Below are 26,212 nucleotides of genomic sequence, written 5' to 3' on the forward strand. Positions count from 1 at the left end.
GAATGGAGAATAGCATTAATAACAAACGCAAGCTAAGAGTAAGGGTATATAACTATATGATAGACGGTACAAAGCTAAGGAAATACTGCCAGTGATATTTTGCAATATTATAAGTACTACTGCCTTTAACTGGGCTTTTTTAAAAACTGTATTTAGTATTTACCATTAAATTAATAAATAATTAGATTATTAATAACTGACAATTAATTGGTAATCGGCCAAATTGATTATCGGTCCATCAATAGTGTTAATTCTATCTTTTTACATATGAGTTTTTGAGTATCCTTTTACTACATGAAAAATACGTATAAATGCCAAATATTTAAATATGAAGGATATAAGCTAAAATGAATTAAGTCAGCTTATAAAGTAATGTGATAAGTTTTTGACATTTTTTTTTTGATTATTTAGACTAAAGCTTAAGATGGAATCAACAATTTTGAATAGGACTGTAAATAGAGGTTTACGAGTATGTAGTATGTAAATCCGACTTTTCAATATTAAAAATCCTCCTTTACTCAGACAAACTTACATAGAATGTTCTTCAAAATGAATAATAGACTCATCTCACTCTGTATCTATTAAGGACATAACCAGGAGCTACTCCTAAGTCAATTCTCAATTCTACTCCAGGGATAACAAAGACTTACACTTATCACTAATGTTGTGATGAAAATCGACATTTAAGTGTGCTCATAAAAGACAAAGAGAAACATAGAATTTTTTTTGTGAAGTTATATTTCTAAGTCCTTGTTGGATTAAGAGTATAATTGAGGATTGCCATCAGAGTCATTATTTATAGGTCCTTGATTTTTTCTTTCTTTCCCTCCCTCTTCGTCACAACTTTTTGTAGCTGATCTAATGAGACATCATGCCAGCTGATATGCTTTCTTCCAAAAATTATTCAAATTTACCATGTTGATTTACGAATTCTTTTTTTAAATAGTCTAAATATACACGACTTTCATTACTACTTAAAACTTCTGAGCAAATTATCAGTGCTACTCTTCTTAATACATGAGTACTTTTTCCTTAGATGTTCCCTCCTGAAGAATGAGAGAATAATAATAAGAGCTATAATATATAATAAAAACATTTCAGATTGCAAATACACAAAGGATCGCACTCGTTAAAGGTCATATTTTTGTTTTGGAACTCTAGTTATAGTAGTCTTTTGTACCCAGAACAACACAAAATAATAAGTTTTACTTAATTTTCTTGATTGAATTACACATCCATCTATTTTTTTTCAACTTCCATGTATAACTTTTCAAGAAAAAATTATTTCAAAGTTGAATTTTAAACGGGGGGGCTTCCCCTTTTTATTCTTAAGAAATGAAGTTTTCAAACAGGGCTATAAATCATTTTTTTAATTCTTAGGAAAAAATAGAATTTTAAAATAAAACTTGAGAAAAAGAAAGATTTTGTTTACCTCTGGGGACTAAAAAGTATTGGATTTTTATTTTACATACATACATAATATATGAATGCAGAAAGGACTAATTTGACGCATGAATAATTTATCTTTCGATTAGTTACAAAGTAATAAAAGTTATTCAAAGGGTACATTTATACTTTAAGAAATATGAATTTGATTAGTTATATGTATGTACAAGGTGTTCTAGAATTAAAGTTTTATTACAAAAATTAAATTACTCACATATTTTGGTTTGTATTAAAATATATACAGGGTGATGACTCAAAACTTGCGTTAGCATGACTAAATTACAATATTTTTTTTATTATGGAATCAAGAACAAGCAACTCAAAACCAATTTGTGAAATGTTTAAATACTATATTTAGCATTACATTTATTCGAGACGTTCTCCTCCACAAGCAATACCAGCCTCGACACCCTGGCAAATAGATTTACACATCTTGAATATGGAAGCCGTGGCCATGGCGTACCAAGCTGCCACAATGACCGCTCGGAGCGAATCCAAATTTGGATAAGAGGCGCGACATACATACATCTCCAAGACGTCCCAAATTGTAAAGTTCAGAGAGTATTTATATTTCTTTTACCAGCTTAATTTTGTCCTACACCCAATTGACCGATAAATAATTCAATGTACTTGCCCTAGTTTTGAACAAGACATCTAATCACTAACTTGCCCCTATTATACAAAAATTATTTTGATATATTTTACCTCCACTACTTCTGCGATTGAATCTAAGAATCCTTGTTGAGTTCAGGTTTACTACATTGGCCTTTCCCTCAACCATATCCTACGTTAAACTTGCATGTATAATTTTTCGAAACATTTTTTGAAAGAAGTTAAAGTCAGTTGAAGATGAAGCACAAAAGTTTATTTCTCAAAATTGTCTTTTGTAATTAATTTCTAGAGTGTTGCAATATTTGTGACTTGGCTAACGAAAGTTTTCAACACATTACTTTTACTTTCATGACCTAAAAGTTTATAGGGCTCTGGTTATAGATCATTCTCTATTTTGGGACGGGTTGTATGGTAATAATCAGTTATATTAGTATTCGTAAATAATTTTTCTCTTCGTCTCGTCTTTTTTTATGCCTGTTTTATCCCGTGTTGTCAGATTTTGCCTCGTTATTTTTTTGTCTTGTTTCTGATTCTTTTTTGTTTTAATGAGGCTAAGCAAGACAAAAAAAAAAGTGTCATCTTGTCCTTATATTTGTTGACTAATGCGTATTATCTAATGTCGTATAGCGAAATTAATATTGCTCTTCAATAATTAAAACTATAGCGAATATATTGTTCATTATTCCAAAAATAAGTTAAAAATATTTATTAAAAAAATATTTTGGCATGTCTTACCAGTTATAGGAAGCGTATTGAATTAAAGAAATCATGCGAAGAAATTACCTGAAAAAAATAAAAATAAATAATGATCACATATTGCCACATGATTTTTTTTTGTAAAAAACAAATGTAGCTTTTGTTATTATTTTTATAAGTCAAAATACATACAAACTTTTACTTCGTCAAAAAAAGAAAAAGATCAATTTTAACAAATTATAACTCATAAATTTTTTTTTTCTTCCGATGCATAATGCAGAATTCATTTTGCATCAGGCAAAACATAAAAATCCTTGTTTATATTCTCGTACACGTAGTTTTCACATATTCATGATAAAAAAATATGTTTCCCCTTTGTCGCATTATTTGAGATGAATTTTTAAAAATATATGTCTTTTGTATAAAGGTAAGGAATATCAATTGATTCGTAAAAAAGCCCCTTGATATTTTTTTTTAGTCATTGCAAAGAAAGATCAAAGAGAAAATGTATATATATTTAAACATAAATTCTCTGTATACTTTTTGAATGTTTTTCATCGTTGCTTATAATATTATTTCAACTTTTATATCAATTATATATGATCATAGCATAAATAAAGAGGGGATGTGTGTAAAGAAAAAAATAAGTATAGCAATAAGAGAAGAGAAAAAAAAAACCCGATTGATACGTAAGCTCTTTCTTCTTTTTTGTTCATTATATAATAGGTCGTGATGGTGTTAACTTCCCGCCTCTGAAGTAAGCATTCTCGCCTACTTTTGGTGTCAATTGATTAAAAATTAATAATAAAATAAATAAAAAAGGATTTAGATAGTATTATTATATTTTTCATGCACGAATGCTATTTTAAACGTACATAGAAGGTTTTTCTCTATATATCAGTAATTCATTTTCTTCCTCCAAACAACCAGCTGATATTAACAAAGGTCTTAATTCCGTAGAATCATATGTCTCCCTCCCAATTTATCTCGTGCACTTACAAAAAACCATAACATAACATAGATAGGACTTATTTCAAGGTCTCTATCGATATTTAAAAATAATCAGACACATCATCTCATATGTGCAACATAATGGGTTATACGAGGCGTGTTCAATAAGTAAGGTGACTTTTCAAATTTTGCTGGTAACGTACATTTTGTATGCTCTATTTTTTTAAATGTTAGTACACTTACGTGTAACACATATTTACTGTTTCAGACATATGATATAATGTTTAGCTTGTTTGTGAGATGTATAATGGTTAGAGGTATTTTCTGTGTTCGGCAATTTTTTGCTATTGAAAAACATGGATAAAATAATTTGCATCAAATTTTGTGGAAGAAATTAAATTAAGTGCTCCAAAACACATGAAATGTTGACAATGACATACGGTGAAACTATTCTGAGAAAGAATAAATGTTTACAAGGGGTATAAGCTCTTCCAAGATGGCTGGGAAGATGCTAATGACGAGTCTTGCTCTGGAAATCCAAGGAGGTCAACAACAGATAGAAACTGTAGAATCGCTACCTGAGAAGTTGCTGAGGATATTGACATATCGGTTGGCTAGTGCCACCATTTTTTCTCTCGAACGTTTTGGTTATGAGACATGTGTCAGTGAAGTTTGGTCCGAAATTGCTTAATTTTTAACAAAATAATCGCGGAGATTTTTTGGCCAAAAATAACACCACAATCATGCCTTAGCCACCATATTAGGCCCATGTGGCTTTTTCTTGTTCCCAAAACTGAAGAGGTATATGAAAAGACGGAGATTTACAACAGTTGAGGTTCATTTTCGCCCTTCAACCGAAGGGCGAATTAGATTTGTTCTTAAAATTGAGTGCAGATTACAATTGTACTATTTGACGAGTTATTTTTAATTTCCATCAACAAATTATTATCAATAACCCATTGGGCGTGCCACAAATTGCAGTTAAAGACACGAAAATTGCTTATCACAAATAAACAATGAAAAATTGATAGATTTTAATTGAAATATCTTAGTATGGCGAATATAAATCTGTTAAATCAGTGAAGGATTAAAATATAGCTAAAATTCTTGGGTATTTTACCTCATCCCATAAATATTAAGCCTATACTTGACTCAAATATTTTTCTTAATGTTGACTCCCCACATTTATCCAATTTAGATGATTTTATTTTCAATTACTATTAGATATGTTCTGAGTTAACATAGAAAAAGTCTCTAGCTAAAATAAAGAAAATTAGAAATTTCAGTATACTTTTTACGTCCAATGCAGTCAAATATTTTGTTAACATATTTCAACCAATTAGGGGCTTTTTATTCACATATTTGGGATCATTTGCAATACCTAAGAATGTGAACCAGTTTAAAAACTTCAGTTGACTGATAACACTGGGGAGCATTCTTTTTCTACAAATGAATTCAAGGCAATAAATTTGAATGTAGGAATCCAAAACTGATCTCGGTTTTTTTTTCAGTCATCTGAATTCCGAAATATCTGATAATATTTTAAATCGAGACTATTATTATAAAGAGTCATTTTTACCCTCAAGAAATCCCTAAATTAAAAGTAAAATTAATAAAACTTTTATAATAGTGTTTCTATGATAAAAAAGTGTTTTTCTGTATCTGGTTTTGAAATTGATATATATTTCTAATTTTAGGGTGAAAAATGATGAAAAACTACACTCTGTTTTAGGCCCTTATAACTTATTCATAATACATTGTGATGAGGAATATTATAGCCTATATTATAGAAAAATATTCAATGTATAATTCAAAAAAAAAAAATTTCATTAAAAAATATGCATCTCCAAGGATTTGTAATCCATTTTTATATTTTTTAAGTGGTTCCATTTCGAAATATTATAACACTTTACTCATAGTGAAAGGATCCCTTGATTGTTTCGATCCTGATATCTCATTCCCAAGGAAGGAGTCCCCTCTACTCCCTTATTATGTATAAATAGTTTTCCTCGAAAGAATTCTCCTCCCGTCGTCCCCTGTGGAATCCGAATTCGAACATCTCTTGAGGCGGATGATCAAGTTAGAAGTATCTTCCTTCGATTACCTCAATCTTCCTTTTACGAAGCATGATGTCATGAAAATGGCATTAAAATTGGGGAAAATATGATGATAATGTTTGCCTATTTGCTATTACACCCCCATAGAAATAGGATCACTACAAAATTGAACAAAAACTCTCGAAGATGCCTCTTTTTTAAATTCTTTATATTAAAATTATACATTTTGCTATTTCAATAACTTAAAAAAATCTATTTAAATACTTTCAAAAAGATTTAAAAAGAGGTCATATTCGAAGAATATATGCAAAGGAAGTTGTTGCTTACGTGGGTTGCAATCTGCTTTTTTTTCTTTCTAACTGAAGGCTATTGTTTAAGTTATGTAAAAAATTATAAATGAAAACAAATGCATTAAGAAATTACCTTTTTCATTTCATAATTATTATACTTAAACAAATAGCCATTAGTTTGTAAAAAAAAAAAAGAAAGAAAAAAAAGTGTGTATTCGGCTTATAAAGTACAAGCACAAGGTTATCCAGCGTTGCACGGGCCTGTGTTAGGGTATTTTTACATGCATTATAATATAGCGACTCTATATTATATGATATTTTATTATTATGAATTTAAAAAAAGGTATTATAAGATTCAAATAACATACCGAAAATATGAATAAATAAGAATTCCATCTTTTAATTTTGTCAAAAAATTGCCAAACTTTCCATTTTTGGAAAAAAATGGAAAAACCCTGCTTTGCACTAATTTTGCAAAAAAAATAAAAATAAATAGTAAATAGCAAAAAAATACACAGATTTTGTTCAAACTCACAAAACCCAAACAGTTATGAAGAACAATGTATTTGAAAAAATTAACCTTGATAACTGTCTCCTTTGTGCAACTATTGCAAAAATTATTTAATAAAATGTTCTACAAATTGAAAATACTATCATGTTTTAAGTGTTATAAGTTTATGTCCAATGTGTACCGCTTTGTGGCATTTCTTCTTCAAAATTGAAAATTTACGTTTGATGAAATTAACGAAAAAAATGAACAAGTATTCTGAAAATGACATATTTTTGTGTTTAACATCATTTTTTATGTCTTTAATTTATATGCAAACAAATCTTCAAACAAATTTCTACAAACTTTATTCAATTTAAAAATTAAATATTCATTTGTTTTCTTGCTTTTTTTTTCTTTACATCTGAAAAAAGAACAAATGTTCAATTTTCACAGATATCTGATTTTGCATATAAATTTTTTGATAGGAATTAATTTCGAAAATGACCTTATTCGTATAGTTGTTTTTTGAGACACCAATGAGTTTTCAAATTAATACTTAGCTCCTTATCTAGTCTTCTTGAGCTCAAAAAATATTTTTTGAGTGTAGAACAATCCCTATTTATATGCCCTCACCCTCTGAAATTGAGCTTGGCCTGACCAAGCTCGAAATAAGCACTTATGCAAAGTTTCAGCCTCCTAGGCTCAATGGTGTGGGTACCCATAAAAGTTACACACACAAAAGCTTTATTAAATATATAAGATTTCTTGTTCTATCGCACACAAGCTATTAATTCCATCTTGCTTTTTAGACAAAAAATGATTGGCCAATAAATTATGTTGTCCAATCCAAAGGCTTTCTTTGTAAGTATGGAACAACCCAACATGATTCTTTTTTCACAAATAAACATTGGGCTATTGTCAAATCACTGATTTATTTGTGTTATTATCTTCTAATTAGATCTTTGATGCTATAAATCTTAAAAATGTAATGTTTTATATATGTATATCAAAGAGAAAGCTAAGCGTTGAGCCATTTTTCATTATATCCTTTTGGGTGCCCCCCCCCCTTCATCTCCCTATTCTTTTAAAAAATGCAGTTTCAAAAATGTATTGAATTTTAATTAAAATACTTTCTTCAATAGTTTGTAAATAATTAATTATTTTTCATTTCATTTCATCGTTGTTGCAATCTCTATTTAATAACCATTACGATGTTTTTAAAATGGATTTTCTCCTAAAATAATCTTCTAATTTTAACGAAAGCAGAAACTAATTGAAAGCTGAATCAATAATGTTAATTATTGCTCTATATAACTGCCTTTTGTCGTCAATAAAAGGCTCGACTTGACCGCGGAGACGGCAGCAGTTCTTGATTACAGGTTCATCAGGCAGATTACGTAATTTCTAAGGAACTTGCACATCAGTGTAATTTATTGATGCAGAATGATCTGTTAATATGTTTCTCAACAGTACCTCCATACAAAGAAGGCCATATGGTTGAGGTCCAATCCGGTTGGAGGCCAAACATTGGGGCAACAAAGTAAAAAAAATCTGTCAACCAGGTCAATGACTTCTTGGAGAGTAATAATTACCTCAAGACTCTTCTAGTTACTTCCTGACTCTCCAATCAAAAGACCCATCCAGCTGTAAGAAGTTTTGAATCTCCTTTTTATCTTGTCCGGCGAAGATTTCCACAAGAATACAAGGCATTTTCTATTATTGTAGAATAAATTCTTCATGAATCGATGTCATTTTTAAATTGATTATTTTAGATATATATTGGAATAAAAAATTACAAAACAAATCATACATTCACTCCTAAAATATAAATTGTGATATTTTTTCTTGAACTTTTGAGCAAATCATTCGTTGAAATGAATGAAGTAAAATGAGAGGAATGCGCTTTATACACGGTATATATCTACGTCATACTATTATATTTCTCCTTAAGGTATCCTGTCATTCTAATGACTAATATAAATTTTACCGGAAACCTGCAGAATTACATTTTTAAGCTTATTTATTCATCTAAAAAAAGTTTCGAAATATTTTTTTTTAAATCTTTATATACTTGAATAATAATGATAGAAGAAACATAAATTTCTTAATAAATTGTTATTCTCTTAGTGTTAAGGCGCATAGCAACCTTTCAATTTTAATTTATTGATATTCAGACTTTTGTAACAAATGAAGAAATTTGGAGCGCAACACCAATCAAAATAGACTGGAACCTTGATTATAGATATTTATATGTATATACAGTCTAACCTGTATTATGCGATCGGGTAAAGAAAACTAAAAATGTTAACCTCTTAGTGCAGATGATCTCTTAGAATAAATTTCTTTTTTTAAAACAATAATAAGATTAAAAAACAAATATGACCGTTTACTGTGCTCACACGCTAAAAATAGATAGACGTCAGATCAGGTATTACTTAATTTAAGTGTAGATAAAATAATGCAATGTATCAAAGAGTGACTGCAAAAACAAAACTATATTAAAAAATAAGTAAAAAATGTAATGATTGACAACAACATGTATCATGGCTATTAATAAATTTTCAAAGTGTCTTTTATTTTAGAAAGCAGCTCTGCTATTAATATTATGAGAAAGACACATTCGATTTGTTGAGCCAATATTTTGATCCCAAGTCAAATAATTTTTTTCAATTAACAAAGAAATGTAAATGTTTTATGTGAGAGGGTAGAAAACTTTTTATATGCATATTTATGTTAATGAAATATAATATATTTATTATTTATTTATAACAGTTTTAATTCACTCCTCTTTTGATTATTATGAAAGAGGTAGAAGCAAGGAGGTTAAGCTGGAAATAAGATCGTACATGCTTGCCATTCATTTTTGAGCACAATTATAATTGAATAAAGTTCATTTAGTTTTTCATTTCTCGGCTTCTTTTTACTATTCTCCCAAAAAATCTTTTTTTTACTCTGGGACCATAGCTAAAATCAAATAGCTACAAGAATACTCTTTTTTTTGTACGCTAAAGTTGCGGAGTATATCATGAATGATTCAATCACTACTAACTACGTAACTTCCATGAACTTACAAGGTAAATTCTGCCAAAGGAAGACAAAATACATACGTCACGAGGAAAAATAAATAACTCAATCACTAATTACGTAACTTCCCAAGTTTAATAGAAATACAAAGTTATAGCATAAAATGTGTACAACTGATGTTTAACTTCCAACACGCATTTCATGTTGACGTCATAGTAAATGAGCGATTGTGTGTTGTGTTCAAATCTGGTTTTCTTTCCCAGCAGTCGCTCCGATGCATTAAATTGAAAATTCTAGCTATAGTGACGTCATAGACTATAAGTGCTTAAGTGTTTTGGCAAAATCTGCCCGTCTTGCCTAGCAGTCGGTACAATACATCAAATTGAACATTCTAACAAGCCCGATTACATGATGGTCTAACTTTGTATTTCTATTAACCTTGGTAACTTCCATGAATTTATATTTTAAATTCTGCCAAAGGAAGACAAAATGCATACATCAGGAGGAAAAATGATAGATTGAAGTAATCAGCTGAAAACTGTCATATCATATGAAGAAAAGGATTATTTTGTAACCAATCAAATTTTGACAAACATTGATTTCATTTAAAAATTGAGCGAATAAAACAAAAGAAATTAACAAGTTTTGAGAGAAAAACGGTGTACGGGTTATTTCAATATTTTATAAGAAGTGTTACAATACTCCAAATTAAACCAACGAGAATCCAAATTCATAATACCCTTCTCGTGGAAGCCCTTGTCGCTATTGGCAAAAAGTTTGGACTACCAATTTTCTCAAGCCGCTATTGAGCCCATATTTGTGACCCTAGCGCGTTGGACATAGACAGGAAAAGTGGTAGTCACTTGATGTCATGTCCAGAATGTAGGTTGGATGGTTAAGAACTTCCATACACAGCTTCCTGAAGTTTCTAGGGCTTCATTAAAGATGTGTGAGGTCTTTCTTTAGTTGTCTTGATGAAATACTATTCCTCTCCTATACAAGTTTTTTTGTATCCAGTCTTCTGCCAATACTTCAAAACGGTTTTATGATCATTGTTCTGCTACGGACCGATGCAAGGATTGCTATCATGACGATCTTGTACGATATTTTCCATGATATTTTTCGACGACAGGCCTACCACTGTGTGGTGCATAATTCACCTCTACTTCACCAGAAGGAAATTGCTCGATTGTTTTGCAACATGAACTGAAAAAAGATCGACTCGTTTACATCGCAAATTTTCTTGGTCGCATTTGACGCGTTTTCCCCTTTCGAGTAGTAGAAATGTAAATTATCTAAAATTTTACTACTCTGTCCTGTATAATCCGATGTGATCAACAATGAAAAAGATATACTTAGTTAAAAAAAAGCAAGAAACACGAAATTCCTTTTTCCTCACCCCATTAAATATGTATCAATAAGTAAAACATTGTAGAAAGTTTGAAATATCAACCTCGTCTCAAATATGATCATCATTCATTGTTCAATTCTCTTTAAGAAAGAGGTTTCTTTAGCCACAAATATAAAACTAAGCATAGCGTATTTATAATTTTCTTTTTTTGGCAAACCCTGCTCACAAAACAAAAAATAAAAGGATTGAGAGGAAAAGATGAGTAGAGAAAAATAGGGGCATTGCCAAGGATTGGGAGCACTCACAAAAATAAATATGTATACATACATATAAAACCTTTTACATTTTTTAATAAATCTTTAGCCCGCTTATTTTTTTTTTTTTTTTTTTTTTGGGGGTATTAAGGCTTGCATTTTTTCAAAAAGGGTGGCAAAAAAGAAGAATAAATTGATTAAAAGTCTCGTCGTCGTAAAGAATGGCCTCAAAAGTATATATAAATTAGTGCAACTCGTTATTAAATTTTTTTGAATTTCGATGGCGGCATTTGTGAAGAAGTTGTCATTTTGTAAGAAAAACACCTATGCAAAATTACATTACCATGACATCTTTAGATCCCACATCTTAGCCAAAGTTTGAAAGAAGACAAAAGTTTGTTATTTAGTCAATAAATATTGAAAAGAAAAATTTAATCAACATTTGGATAAACCAATTTCTAGAAATATTGTTCTAACCTTTAAGAAAGTTAAAGGTTAACGTTTATAATTTAAAAAAAATGACTTTATTAATATTTTTAATAGATTGGAAAAGTGTCTATTGTTTATTTTGTATCAAACTATTTGGTAATGTTTTCATTAAATCCTTACTGAACAAATAAAGAGTTTTTGTCTTTTTCCAAACTTTGATTAAGATATTTAATGATATTTTGCTTAGATTATTATTTTTTCTACATTCTTGTACAAACAAATTGTAAAAATTATTTTATGCTTTAAATTCTTGTTTTAGGTAAAACAGAACATCGGCCTCGTGTGGATACAAACCAAAGATTAAATATTTTACGTTTTCCTTAGATAAAGTTTTTGTGAGACCATTGCATTTATTATCATTAATATAATATAATTATTCCCTTGATTTAGTACGCGTAGAAATGAGGAAATTTCTTTACAATCTCCCAAAAGAACGTGAATGATTAACTATGAAGTATGCATTTATACTACAATTGCTTAGAATTGCAAAGAATTATATCGAATTCACTTCTTTCATAGCTATACTTTTAATCAACTAATGCGTTTGTATTACTAATAGGTATTTTAAAATGTAATTGCGGCCATCTATTGATGTATATCTATGTTCTGTTTTTAGGTTAAACTCCTCCCCTTTATCCTTATTCCGTGGATAAACAATAAAAAAACAGACTTATGCAAAGTTTAAAGCGTCTCAGGCCTTTTTTTGAATTTGTAAAAGATAATTATAAGTAATACACTAATAACCTGAGATATGATTTTTTTAATAATTGAAAGTTGGCTACGGGACGGAAAAGCCGCTTCAAGCTTCAGTATTTTAACTTAAGATCTCTTGGTTTAGGATCGAATTAAACTTGGATGTCAAGGTATAACTTTATAACAAATGTTAACATAATGTGACCATCCCGGTTGTTGAATAAAAATGAGGAATATTATCTTTGATAAAACAGGGAAACCAAACATCATTGAAAACATCCTGTTCTAATCCTTAAAATATTTTTACTGATAAACCTAATCAGTATAAAAAGTACACCCCCTTTGAGTCGGATACCTTTATTCAAATTATGGGCAGAAAGCCTTTAAACTTTGCCAAAGTCAGTTTTTTAATTGTCTCTAAATAAAGGTAATTGCGGAGGGACAAATAACCTGAAAATAGGACAATCAAATATACATTTGTTCATAGGTTATTAGTCAACAGAGAATGTATGTAAAGTAAAAACTAAGTAGCAATTAGAAAAGGAAAAACAGTTCATGGGTGTGCGTTTTCTTATTTTTTGTTCATTATTTAATATCATGTGTGTTTTAGCGTCTCCCTTTAAAAGAAGAATTTCTCGCATATCTTTGGTGTTAATTGATTAAAATATGATTAAAAAATATGAGTTTAAATATTTTCATTAGATAAATCCTATTTTAAATGTAGAAGGTTCTCCTCTTTGTAGGAGTATATCATTTTCTCCCTCTAAAATCATATAACAGGCTGCTGATATTGATAAAGGTCTTAATTCATATGTACCATATGTCTCATTCCCAAATTCTCCTATCGTTTTTAGAAAAAAACGAATCTCAAGTTATTAGTAATGGATCGATCTTAGGCCTTTATTCGTAAACGGTCTCCATCCCCCCCCGCCTCCCTTTAATCCTACAGTTCTAGTTATCTTAATATTTTCTAAATTTCTTGCTAAAATAGAGAAAAATAAGAGCAAAGAAATTAATCAATGATAGGTAGAACGTATTATACTTTACTTTATACGTTCTAATCAGAAACTTCCTACTTTAAACTTCAAGCATATCATCTCTTTGAAAGTAGTTAGGATGAAATTTCAAGAACTGTAATGACGTAGTATACAAAAAAGATCAATAAGGACAGGTATGAAAATTAATTTATTTAATAAAATTAAGATTCTGCATGTGAATGCTCTTAACGACATTTCTTAAAAATATATTTTTAGTTAGAAAATTATCGGGATAAAAAAAATTATTTTGTGCTGGGGCCACTATAAAAATATTGCTATGAAGACAACTATACTTTACATAGATTAATTTCTTACTCATAAATAAGGATGCCATTTTTGTAGTGAAACACCTCAGTTTATTAATTAGAAAAGGAAAAACGGTTGTTGTGCACGGTTTTTCTTCTTTTCTGTTCATTATTTAATAGGTAATCATAAAGTTAACTTCTTCCACTCAATTCTCAATAATATATTTCATACTTTTGTGTGGGATTATTTGCAATTTTAAAAAGTTCAAAACTTTTAGATCAAAATAGTCATTCGTTTGTTTTTTTCTTTATTTTAGTTTTTTTTCTTAAGTTTTTTTTTTTTTTTTTTCAATAGACTTGTTATTGGTTTATTATTTAGTCATTGTTTTAAATACCTGTATTTGAGTGTATTATTGTATATATTTTTTTCTTGGAAAAATATTTTTAAGCTAAAATGCTTATTCTTTTCTCGATTAATAAAAAAAAAAAAATGTATTACAGTATTTTTCAAGTATGACAAAATAAATAAAAAAGATACATATTTTACTTTGCTAAAGAATAACAATTTATATTAATTTTTTGTATTCAATATTTTAGATAGATAGGTTTACATATAATAATGCATAGATCAATTCCCAATATGAAGAATGCATTTTTTTTCATTTCCTTCTCGTTCATCTGTGAAAAGGATGTGTTTGACGTGAAACTAATACAAATTGTTCCAATATATATATATATATATATACTGGGTGAGGCGAAAAAATCTTATACTTCTTTTTGTTACATAAATCAAGGTTTTGGCGAATGCGGTAAAATTGTTCGGGTCAAATACTAAAAAAACAAAAAACAACAACACGATCTTCTTAAGTGTCTTAGAAGCCAAGTAAATGTCATCTGAATGTGACCAACAAATTTCGGTCTGCAAACTCCTTACACCCTGGCAAGGAACCACAGGAAGAGAACCATTATCCATGTTACCATGGATCCAGAATAACTACCTAGACATGAACATGGTGTTCCAGAAAGATGGTGTCCCTGCCAATACGTCAAAAAGGGCCAGAAGTGGTTGGAGGACAACTTCCTTTCTGTCCAAAGAAAATGTGGCCCTACTCATCAGACTTCCCTTTTTGGGTGCATGATGACTCCAAGGCCTACACCGTCCGTCACCCAAATATCAAATACAGGGACGCCATTAATGATTCATTAAATCCTTATTTATTATTAGAGTTGTAAATTCTGAACATTTAATCGCGTGTGAAATATTCAATAGTTGACAATATACAAATATACGCTGAGGATTGGTTGACAAGTTATAAATCTATGCTTTTGTTGGACTCTCTGTAGAATTGGAGATTTTTATTGCATTAATTCGTCGTATCTTTTTATGGATATTATCGAATGGAATTTGTATTGATTTATTTCCTGGTTCTCTCATTGTTGCTTGAAGCCAATCAAATACCACTTCATGACAGCTTAGATACTCTCCTCCCAAAGATTCTTCAAAATTATGAGAGTTACTTTAAATAACTTTTACTTGTCATTTATATAATCTTTATAGAATGTCGTCAAAAACAAACAAAAACAATATTGATTAGACTTCTAGTCATTTTTTATCCGTACTCTATAAATCCAACCAAAACAATAAAACAATGTATCAAAATTTGTGGTCCAGCTAAATTTTGATGCAGCTGTGAATGGACTCTGGGAGCTGCATAGTAAGCATTTGGGCCACCCTATGGGTTAGTAAAGAAAAATTGTGTCGTCTCGGAGGAAAATAAATGATGATAAAAAGTTGACCATGCAGTTACAAATCTCCACAGATTGTATAGAATATACTAAGCCCTACAAGGACTGTGGAAAAATATATAATAACACACTTCATGTGTTTGTGGACTGCCCTGCCATCTATAACCCTTAAATATTTTGTATCGATAAATTTAAACGGGCTGACGAATGGGGAAGAAAAATATGTTAAAGGTCTTATTCTTTTTGGAATTTCAAAGAAGAAGGGTGGAACTTCTGAGGTAACTGGGCTTTTCAATTCTAAATTGTAAAGCCCTCATCGCCAGCCGACTAACTAACTATCAGCCTATTCGGGAGGATGTGTTGAGAGGTATCATCTTGGCAGCTTAAGCCACTTATGTCTCTCTCACAATGAAAATTCCTAAATCAGGATGTGAGTCATGGAATTTTTGCAAGGGAAGAAATCCGGTACCTTCCATCAACTTCTCAGAATCATCGAAGCATTTTAAAAAGGGTTTTAAAATTTTTTAACAAATATTTATCATAATTTTTAATTTGCATGTTTACTGTTATTTTTTTCAAAGATTGATGCTTAGTTGAATTTCTACCCGGAGCATTAAAGATAAACTATAATGTTTATTTATGTTATTTTTTACACAATTGCTCTGGTTTAGTTATATATATGTATGTTCTATATATTATATACACCAAATAAAGAATGTTAAAAAAATGGAATACAAAAAGTTGGATCATTAATGAAATTGTCTTAATCTGCATCACTATTGCTGTTCTAAACTTGTGCTACAATTTATTGAACTAAAAAAAATTCACAAATTATTTTTGGTGGGTATGACAAGGGGATATAATGTGAGAAGTGACATAGAAAATGTCCTCTTCAATACACATTTTAGGCTTTACTGGCAGTAAAAAACCAATAATTGAAAGACAAGAAATGAACATTAAATAAAAAAGTTGGTTCGGGATTTGAGGAAGTCTAAAATGTCATTTAAACATTTAACAACATCTTAATATTCCCACACTACATGACAAGTTCTAGACATCCCCCCTCCCTCCCCCCAAAAATAGAATAAATTTATTTAAAACCAAAATTGTACAAATATGAGTGTATTAATTATTAGCTCCGCCAAAGAAGTTGAACGAAGGTTATGGGTTTACCCCAATTTCTTTGTTTGTTAGTCACCAAGACTGCGGCAAAAGTTACATACCGATTCGATCAAACTTCGTATGAAAATTATATATGGTCAGGATAGAAGACCATTAAATATTGAGAGGTCAAGGTCAAGATAACACAAAACATAATAAGTTCATAATCAACCTCAACTTTGGAGAAAATAGAGATCCAAGACTCAATTTGATTTTAAGCAGGGGTTTTGCACTCTACTGAGTGCTCATTTTAGTTAGAAAATGATTTCTTATATATTCTCCAACGTTTTTTCTCTCTAATAAAAACTTATCTGCTTATCTTATTTATCCAATCATATTTTAAAAAAATCTCCAAAAGTTTGTTGAATAATAAGGAAAACAGTACTTTTTTTTTTCATACAAAAATAAACTTTTTTACATTTAAAAATTACCAATAAAATATCATTCAAAAGCGAGAATGAAGAAAACGAACTTTAATTTAAATATCAACAACAAACTTTTATATATATATGTATATACTACACATAGTTCATATATATTTATATATATAGAAATTTATTTAGTTTTATGGTGCCAAATACAGTTCAATTTATTAATTTATTCTAAACTTCTTTAGAAATTAATAAATAATGATGTTATAATATTATTTATTAGCATTTCTATGGTGAATTAATTGTAAACATATCATGATAGCTTTGCATTTTAATGATATAGATGTTACTGTAGTATAAATATATTGTACTAATGTTTAGAAAACCGTAAAACACGTCCATATTTATATTTTTATCTCGCAACTTTCCTTCCTAAAGAAATCCATAAAATCAAATGGTACATAGTGGTATTGTAACGATACAAAAATACAAGTATGTATTGTGATAATTTTTGATACTTTTCTGATGAAAAAAAGTGTTAGGAGTAATTTCCTGAAGATCAATTCACATCCATTTATATGAGCGTCCGCAGGACTATTAAGAACTAGTTCAAAAATTCGAGAAATTTTTGTATAAAAAACAATTTTAATTCTTGCTTTTTTTTCCAAAGGACATTTTTTTATAAATGTTCCTTTACTTTGTAAGATGGAGTTGCACGGATTAATTATAAGTAAACATTATAGTATTAAAACTACTCCATCTAAAAAACTGTCTATGAAGGTCATCTAAGTTAAGTATTAGGAACGTCCAAGTATCAAACCTACGCAGATTGAGTTCAATATAATAATCTCTCCTGAGTGCGTTGTCCTTGAACTACGTCGTTATATAAGGACAATTTAGTTTGGTGTGAGTTAATACACAGAAATTGGAATACTTAGATTATCGGTGGGTCAATGATGTTAGGACGTAATAGCGTTTTAAGTACATATACTAGTTCGAAATATGTATAGTACCGTTATAATACATACCTTTGAATAATTATAGTACCAATATACCGAACAACACTAGTAATTAGCTAATTCCGCTCAATGATGGAATCATTATTCAATATTTAATGGGAATTGTTCACGGATTAATTACTCTACTCCCATTTAAGAATATGGGTATGATCTATAGTTTTTACTACAGCCAATCAAAACCCCAAGTAAAAGTTCACAATGGTGTTATAGAACAATTGGATCAGAGATCGAGTTGAAAAGAATTTCAAATGTTTGTTTGTTCGATTGAAAATATAATTTGAGGAAAGTTCTGCCCTGTTTCTTATTTAAAGTACCAAATTAGTTAGGTTCACTTAAAATTATATTAACGGTCTCAGGCCGGCTTAGAACCCCAACACTAACATTAACCTGAAATCCTTTAAAAGATGAATTAATCATAAAACAAAGTATTTTCTACACCATACTTATATCCCCCCACTACATGTTTGAAAAGAAGCTTTTCATCTCTGAGTAAAGGTGATAATATAAAAATTATATAAATAAATACAAATATATATAATATTACGTATATGTTTACATATATATGTGAAAGACATAAATAATGTTCGTTTGACACACTCTATAGATACAAAGTCATTCATCAAAAATAAATTTATTGTTAACCTTTTATTGTTAGAAAAACAACAACAGCAATACGTACATATTCAACTGCTTCACGCAATCATTCATCCTTGTCAAAGGACCAAACAACAAAATAATATTGTGAGCCTCTAAAGTACAAATAAAATTGAGGAGAGTGACAATGTATGTGTTGTTATTGATTAAATAAGCATTTTTTAGGACCAATATACTCTAGTGTTGGATTCAAGCTCTAAAAATTGAATTTGAGTAACTAATATTGAGTGGGAGACGAGTTTGAGTTTTTGAACGTTGAGACAAGTCATATTTTATTCAAATATATTTCGGCAATTATGTCAGTTTGAATACCTTGCTAAAATTACTAATCAAATAATGGAAATACGGTCCAATTTGCTCTAACGGCTGCCTCTTTTAAGGGTATCACCGCACTTAGTGGCCATATCAAGTTATCAAATTTAGAACTGCTATCAAATAGAAAATTTGGTTTAAGAGGTCACATGCACTAAGCAATCGTTTTTTCCGTTTCCATCAGCTTACTGCTTAATACAGGGTTGACTGTAGTTTTAGGAAATATTTATTTATAAAATAGAAAATTATTTTTATGAAAATAAATCATCATAACAAAGCAAAAATAAACTAATTTAGGTGGTCACGCAGGACTTGATTTTTTTTTTCATAACCTGTCGTGCAAAACAGGTAAGTAATAACATTCTACTAAAAAAAAATAATACCTGTCCCACAGTTTGAAGATGCAGTATACACTTTTGTTACGCTTTGCGTATGTGCAGGATGTGTAAGTGGTGCTATACGCATGCACACGAGTTATAAGCAGGATGTAATGGTTCTAAGTTTTTTCAAAATAAAGGATAACCTAATGATTATACTATAAAACAACTGTGTTATATTTCAAAATAAACTTATTTTGCTTTAATTGTCTGCTTGGACAGCAGGTAGACTGCATTAACCTGTTCCGGAAGGTCGGACTTGTTTGAATGTAATCCCATGTCACGATGTATAATTATTTACATCTCAGTCGCATTACATACAATTCTATATATTTTTATCGATATAATTGTGAAAAATTATCAAAGCAGAGAAACAAGGAGCTATTGAACAAAAAAATCTTCCGATATAAATCTGTCAAACAAATTTCTTAATAACTAATGTAAATACATGGAGATGAGATTAATCTACAATTTTAATATTTTTCTTTTTGATTATTTGAGTTGAACCGAGTTTTTTTAACTTTTTCTGGCGAATTCTAGTAATTTTCAAAAAAAAAAAAAAAAAATGGAGTTTGTTTAATATTCGAATCCAAAACTAATATTATATGTATAATATGTTCAATATGTTATGAATTTTAACCAAGGACCAAACATATGTCATTATGCATACAAATTAATCCTTCATTTTGTTGGTTTATGACTTCAAAAAGCCTGTATTTAAATAATTTTTTAAGAAATCTGTAATATTCTAATAAACTGAAAATAGCGATATATTTGATAGAATGAAAGTCTTTAATTTAATTAAAATCATATATTCATACATGGCAATAAAATAAGTTGAAAAAACCAATTAGTTTCACAAATTAATATGCAAACATTATCATAATTTCTGTGCACAAAAGTTAATTGAATAAAAAAAATATTTATTTTATGGTAAGAATATGCATTTTGCAGAGTGGAATGAAAAGGTGAATGCTAGGCTTATAATATTATGGATTATCACTAGTCAACACATTTTTCCTCTTGGACACCTCTGATGTGCCCTTGTTCAGTTTTATATCGAAGAATATGAAAACTTGACCTTTATAAGTTGAAATATTTATTTTTGTGGTCTACAATGTGCAATATTTCATATAAAGTTTGATAGATTATTAATTATTTAATTAATATTTTTGCAAATATAAGTTTTAAATTTGTTTTTTTAAAAGGTGATAATTTCTTTTTTATTATTCAAAGTAACTAAATGTCTGTTTTTGCTGATTAAACTTTATCTTTTCTTTATAACCTACATATAAATAAGATTTGTAATTTTAGTGCTTCTTCAACGATGCAATACTTTTCCCCAAACTATGATGTCATTTATAAAAAATTTACATTCTTTGTTCTCTGTAGGTCTTTTGACTAAATATATGGAAATGTATCAATCAAGTTATTCCGGCAAAAAAATGTCAAACTGCTCCAATCAAGATTCCAAAACTCATGTCATGATACAAGTGAATATAATAACTTTGACTGACAAGTTAGACCTCATTCTCATCTAAAAGTTTGTGTTAATGTAATGGTATATTTGGAGTATTACTTTTGATATTTCCATTTTCTCCACCTGAATATTTAAAACTTTTTTTTTGTTAAAAAATTACACTTTTTTGTCTTATATTTGTAAATAAACATAATGCAAAAATATATTAGTAATATTATAAAAAAATCATTACAGTATTTTGTAGTTTTTTGCCATTCCCTTCCTCAAATGTTATTGACAATTCTTTGTTTGTGTGGCTTTAAAGGAAAGCAAAAATAAATTGCCCACCATTTATGTACAAATGATTGTGCAAAAATATTACTTCTATATTTCTCTGCAAAATATGTTTATTTTGTGGCATAAATTAACACATGTAGCACGTCAAAACAGACGCAAGCTTTTTTCTCAAAATGGAGTGTGGATTTTATTTTATATTTTTGAGAAATTATCGTCTATTTCTTTTCACAGATAATTTTTATTTGCCCAATGTATGTGATACATATTACCCTTAGAGTAGTCAAAATTAATATTAATAATAAAAAAATGAGAAGTGGACAGATTTTATATGAAAGGGGTAATATCGGGGCAATATAAGTCTCTTTAATCAAATAAAGATGTTAACTTATAGCTAAAACTCTTGGTTATCTTAATCATCCCAGAATTTTGAATACAAACGATATAATTGGCTCAAATATGCCTATGAAATATTAATCTGTATACGTATATGAATTAGAATTATTAATGGTATTTTCTCCTTTTCTTGATGTTTGTTAAAGATTTTTGCAATGTTGACACACCACAATACATATAAATTTGAAAGGAGGGGGGGGGGATCAATATTGAGAAAGAATCGTTTTTATTGTTGTTGTAAAGCCACTTTGTGATGTAAAAAGTTACAAGCAAATGTGGTATTAAAATAAATAGGTAGAATTTATATATAAATACAGTACAGGGTCCTTTAAAGTACTATTAAATGTTTATTAAAGTACTAATGATATAACTAATTTCATAATTTGCATATAAATATAGACATGCATAGGTTTACACAAGTTCCAAAAACATGTTACATAACTTTCATACGTAATGAGCACCCTCAGTCTTGATACGAGCCGAAGTATGTCTGGAAAGGACCATGTCCACGGGTATGGAATTCCAGGCCGTCTCCAGTTTGGCCTTCAGGTCGTTAAAATTCTTACTGGGTGTCACACAGGATCTGTTCTCAAGAATGGACCATATACAGTAATCCATAACATTTAGATCAGGACTATAGGGAGGCAGACTGTCTTGTCTACACTCTGTTGACTACATGGTAACCTTTTTGTAACCGATCACTTTTGGTCAGAAAAATCACTGATCACAATGTTGGTAGGTTAAAATCGCTTTGATAAATGACATTGCTTCTCTTAAGTCTTTTAGCATTTATCTGCTGCCTCTCCTTGTACAGAAATCCCAAGGTTTATCAAAGGTTCTCATCCTGGGATTTTTAAGGTTCCTCCTGGGATTTCTTGCAATCCTTGTCTTGACGACTCCTGGCGTCCTTTTTGACCCGGGTCTGTCCTTGGTACATTTAGTCTCCTCGTACCTCTCAATGGTTCTGTTGATGAACATGGGCTTGACCTCAAGGCTTTTCAGGTTCCTCAAGATGGCTGGTAGAGATTTGCCTTTAAGGTACTCCTTGGTTATAGGCTCTCTATTGGCTTCAATTGTGCTTAACAAAATTATTGTTATATTCAAAACTGTTTGTTTTGATCTATTTTCGATCCAACTAGAGTTTAAACATAATATATCGCAACCTTCTATAGAATTATATTATATAAAGTAAATTTAGCAGGACTTTCCGTGGAACCTTTATATACCTGTGTAATATATATAACTAATAGGTAAGGGTACGATTTTTGTAGATAAATATTACAGTTTTATTATGATCCCTATCATTCACATCATATTTGATAAATGACATTTCGAATCTTCGATTTGAGCAGCTTGACAATTTTATTCCCTCAAAAAAATCATGGATGCAATTGGAAATATATAATCATTGGATCACAAATAAATACAAATTTCTTAATAATGATATTCATGTAGTTTTGCAAACCTTATTAAACAAATTTCTAACAAACAGTTCAAAAATCTTTGAAAATTTGAATATTAATTGCGTTGATAAAATTTGACTAAATTGACCGAAAAAATCTTGTTATTTGTTGTGAAAAGTCTTTAAAATGTAAATGTAACATTTTTGCTGATAAAAAAAAGAAGGAACTACAGATAAAAAATAATGAACGTGACTTTAACATAGAGCATGTGTAAGTAAACTAAAGCAAATGAGCGCTCTAGATACAAAAGTACTTCCCGGTTCATTAGTTAGGATACCACCTTTGTTAAGAAAAAATGAGCGCCAGGAGACGGGAGAAGCGATACTTACGGTATTACTGAATTAAGACCTTAGTTATTATTAACTGCCTGTTATATGATTTTGGGGGATATAAAGAATTACTCCTATAAATAGGGGAACCTTCCCAAATAGCCTTAGTGCTTGGAAAATATAATAATTATAGTTAAATTCATATATTTATTTTATGATGTATTTTAAAACAATTTATACCAAAGGTAAGCGGTAATACCTACTTCATAAGCAAAATTTAACAACACATGACCTATTAAATTATGAACAAAAAAGAAGAAAGAGCACACCCTACAATGGTTTTTCCTTTTCTAATTTTTAAACAATGTTTTTTTCATTACAAAAATGAAATCATTACTCATGAGTCATAACATCATATTAAAAAAAATCCTCAAAAATGTTATTCTACTTTATTCACTCTGAAGGAAAGAATATTTAATTATAAATACGTGAGGGTGTGTTCATGAAAAATGGACATTAATACTGGGGATTTGTTGGGAATTATTTTCTATATTATCAAAGCAAGGTTTATCTGTTAGTAGAGGCCTAATTAATTACGGGTCATTCCGGGGACGACCTCTAGTATGGTAAATAATAGCAAATTTAACGAACTTTTTTCGTGTGTTCAAAAAGTACGTAAATGACAAATCATGTTCCAATAAATGTGCCCATATGCGACAATATGGCTGCAGTTTTTTTATAAGTAACAAATTGCATACATTTGCACGCTTACTTTAAGCCTAGCAGTGGTTCTTTACTACTCAATATATTGTGCTCATAAACAAACCTTCAACTTGTGGTTCTTTGTTATGACATGATTTGATGGCAATACTTATTTACATACTTGTTCAAACAAGGTTTTCTAACATGCAAATCCCTTAGTACTTTACATATGTAGAATAATAAAAAAATCATATAGGCATATTTATTTTCTACGTACATACTTAGTAAATAATATGTGTGTATATAAAAAAAAATGACTTATTAAATGTATAATAGACCTTACTCATACTTGAAAGGAATATCATGCAATATTTTCTTTTTTTTATAAGGGTTCATACTAAATAAAAGTAATTTATGTGCATATATAAATAGGAATAATTGAAAAAGACTTGAGTTGGCCTTTGATTTTTTCTATTTAAAACTATAATAAAGGGGGATTGCTGTGTCAATCTTTATATAGGACTGAGGACTGCTATTTTGTACAGTTCAGTCTTCGTCTAGTCAAGTTTAGTCCTACAACTTCTACAGCCCGGTCCAACGTCAACCAACTTTATTTCTTATTTTTTAGTCAGTTCAAGTACTGATAGTCCAAAGGACGGAAAGTCTTAAGAACCCGTCCTACAACAGGACTGGACCGAATATATAAAGCCTGACACAACAATGGCTATGATAGTACATTTTGTTAGTTTAACTTAAATTTGTGGGACCTTCAAATGAAAAAAACAAAACATTCAGAATAATTTGACGACGTGTTCTCGGCGAAATTGCCATAATTATCTATAAAGGATTCTAAATTCATGCTGTTGTTTTTGGGAGAGGAAATTATTTGTAAAATCATTTCTATGCAGTTGTTCCATTTGTATTATAAAATCAATGTAAAGCTTAAGGGTATTTTTTATTATCCATCGCTTTATTTTTTGATAGGGTGAGTCCTAATACTAGACTGGACTGGACCTGAATAAATAAAGACTGCCACAACAATATACAGCGGTTATATGTAAAGATAGGATATATCAACATTAAATCGGATTAAGATCAGTTTGGATATTTAGACTTAAATATTCCTGTAAATTTCGGGTGTCGCAACTTTCGTATCCAGATCTGAAACCAAATTTATACAGATACTTTTTTTAAAATTTATTAGCATTTTTTCGAATTTCGTAACTAAATAAAATAGGATCCGGATTACAATTACAGTTTCACTAATGCCAAAATAATAAATGTCCTAATGTTGTTATTATTAAAACATAATCATTAGCTAATATTAGATTTATTGGAATAACCACACGAAGCAACTGTTTATGTAGATGTCGCACCGAGCACTTATTAAAAGATATAAAAATGCTACGTTCCCTATAAATATTATCTTTTTTCGACTAGGATTAAGCAATACTATAAGCTTTTAAATATCCGTAAAAAATCAAGTATACAGAGCCTGTTTGGATCCATGATAATACACAATTACCTAAAGCGTATCTGAGTACTTAGGATCCGGATCAAAGATCCTTACTATTTATATTAAGCAATATAATAAGCTTCTTAAGACCCATAAAAGCTTAAGTATCCGAAGCCATGTTGGATCTTTTCGGATATGATAAGTTTACTTACACGAGGTCTTTGACTTTAGGTCCAAAATCCATCCTATCTATAGCTGTATTATCTAGCTAGTTAGCCTATATTGATAGATGTAATAGATAGATATAATTTCAAAAATTCACTGTTACTTACAAATAATAAAAAAAAAAAATTTAAAATATTAAATTTTTTTGATTTTTTTTTTCATAAGTCCCAAGCTTTTCTAAATCTAAATATTAAATCTTTTGGAAAAAGATTTCAAATATTATCTTTTTTACTTTGCTGCATAGTTTGCCGGAATGAGGAAAATAATTATAGTAAAAACAAAATGCCGTGGGGGGGGAGCTAGAGCCTCTCTAGCCGCAACCTGCGGACCCCCTGCTTCTAAAGACCCCTCCAAAATGTTATACTCTTTCAAGGAAGGTTACAATACTATTACTGCATACTATAAACATTTTTTCCAAGGGAAGTAGGTTGTAGTATGTGTACTAATTAAAAAGTTTTTGATCGCTTAGAAATCCTTTTGCTGCGTCACTTTGTCACACCTACAATTTACATAAAAAACAATGTCCTTTTGAGAACTTGCATAAAAAGTAAAAATTAGTAGTAGGGCTGATAAAGAAGGTGGTTGGGTGGGTGGGTTAGGGGTGGGGGGATTCTTAATGAAAAAAACATTGTTTCAAGGCTCAGCAAATGTATGTATAAAATAATATCTACAG

At 29.7% G+C, this 26,212-nt stretch overlaps 1 protein-coding gene across 7 annotated transcripts in view; it reads right to left on the reverse strand.

The window, feature by feature from the left end:
- The window catches only part of LOC121120121 (uncharacterized), a 362,813-nt gene that overhangs the window by 108,753 nt on the left and 227,848 nt on the right, over positions 1–26,212 (reverse strand). For 3 of the 7 annotated variants that reach the window (XM_071889083.1, XM_071889084.1, XM_040714959.2), the window contains one exon: positions 2,794–2,841. The exons of the other annotated variants lie outside the window; for them this stretch is intronic. The gene's annotated coding sequence lies outside the window, so the exon portion shown is untranslated. The remainder of the gene's footprint in view (positions 1–2,793; positions 2,842–26,212) is intronic. 7 annotated transcript variants of the gene reach the window in all.

This window comes from Lepeophtheirus salmonis, chromosome 6 (assembly GCF_016086655.4).
Source record: "Lepeophtheirus salmonis chromosome 6, UVic_Lsal_1.4, whole genome shotgun sequence".
NCBI classification, from domain to species: domain Eukaryota; kingdom Metazoa; phylum Arthropoda; class Copepoda; order Siphonostomatoida; family Caligidae; genus Lepeophtheirus; species Lepeophtheirus salmonis.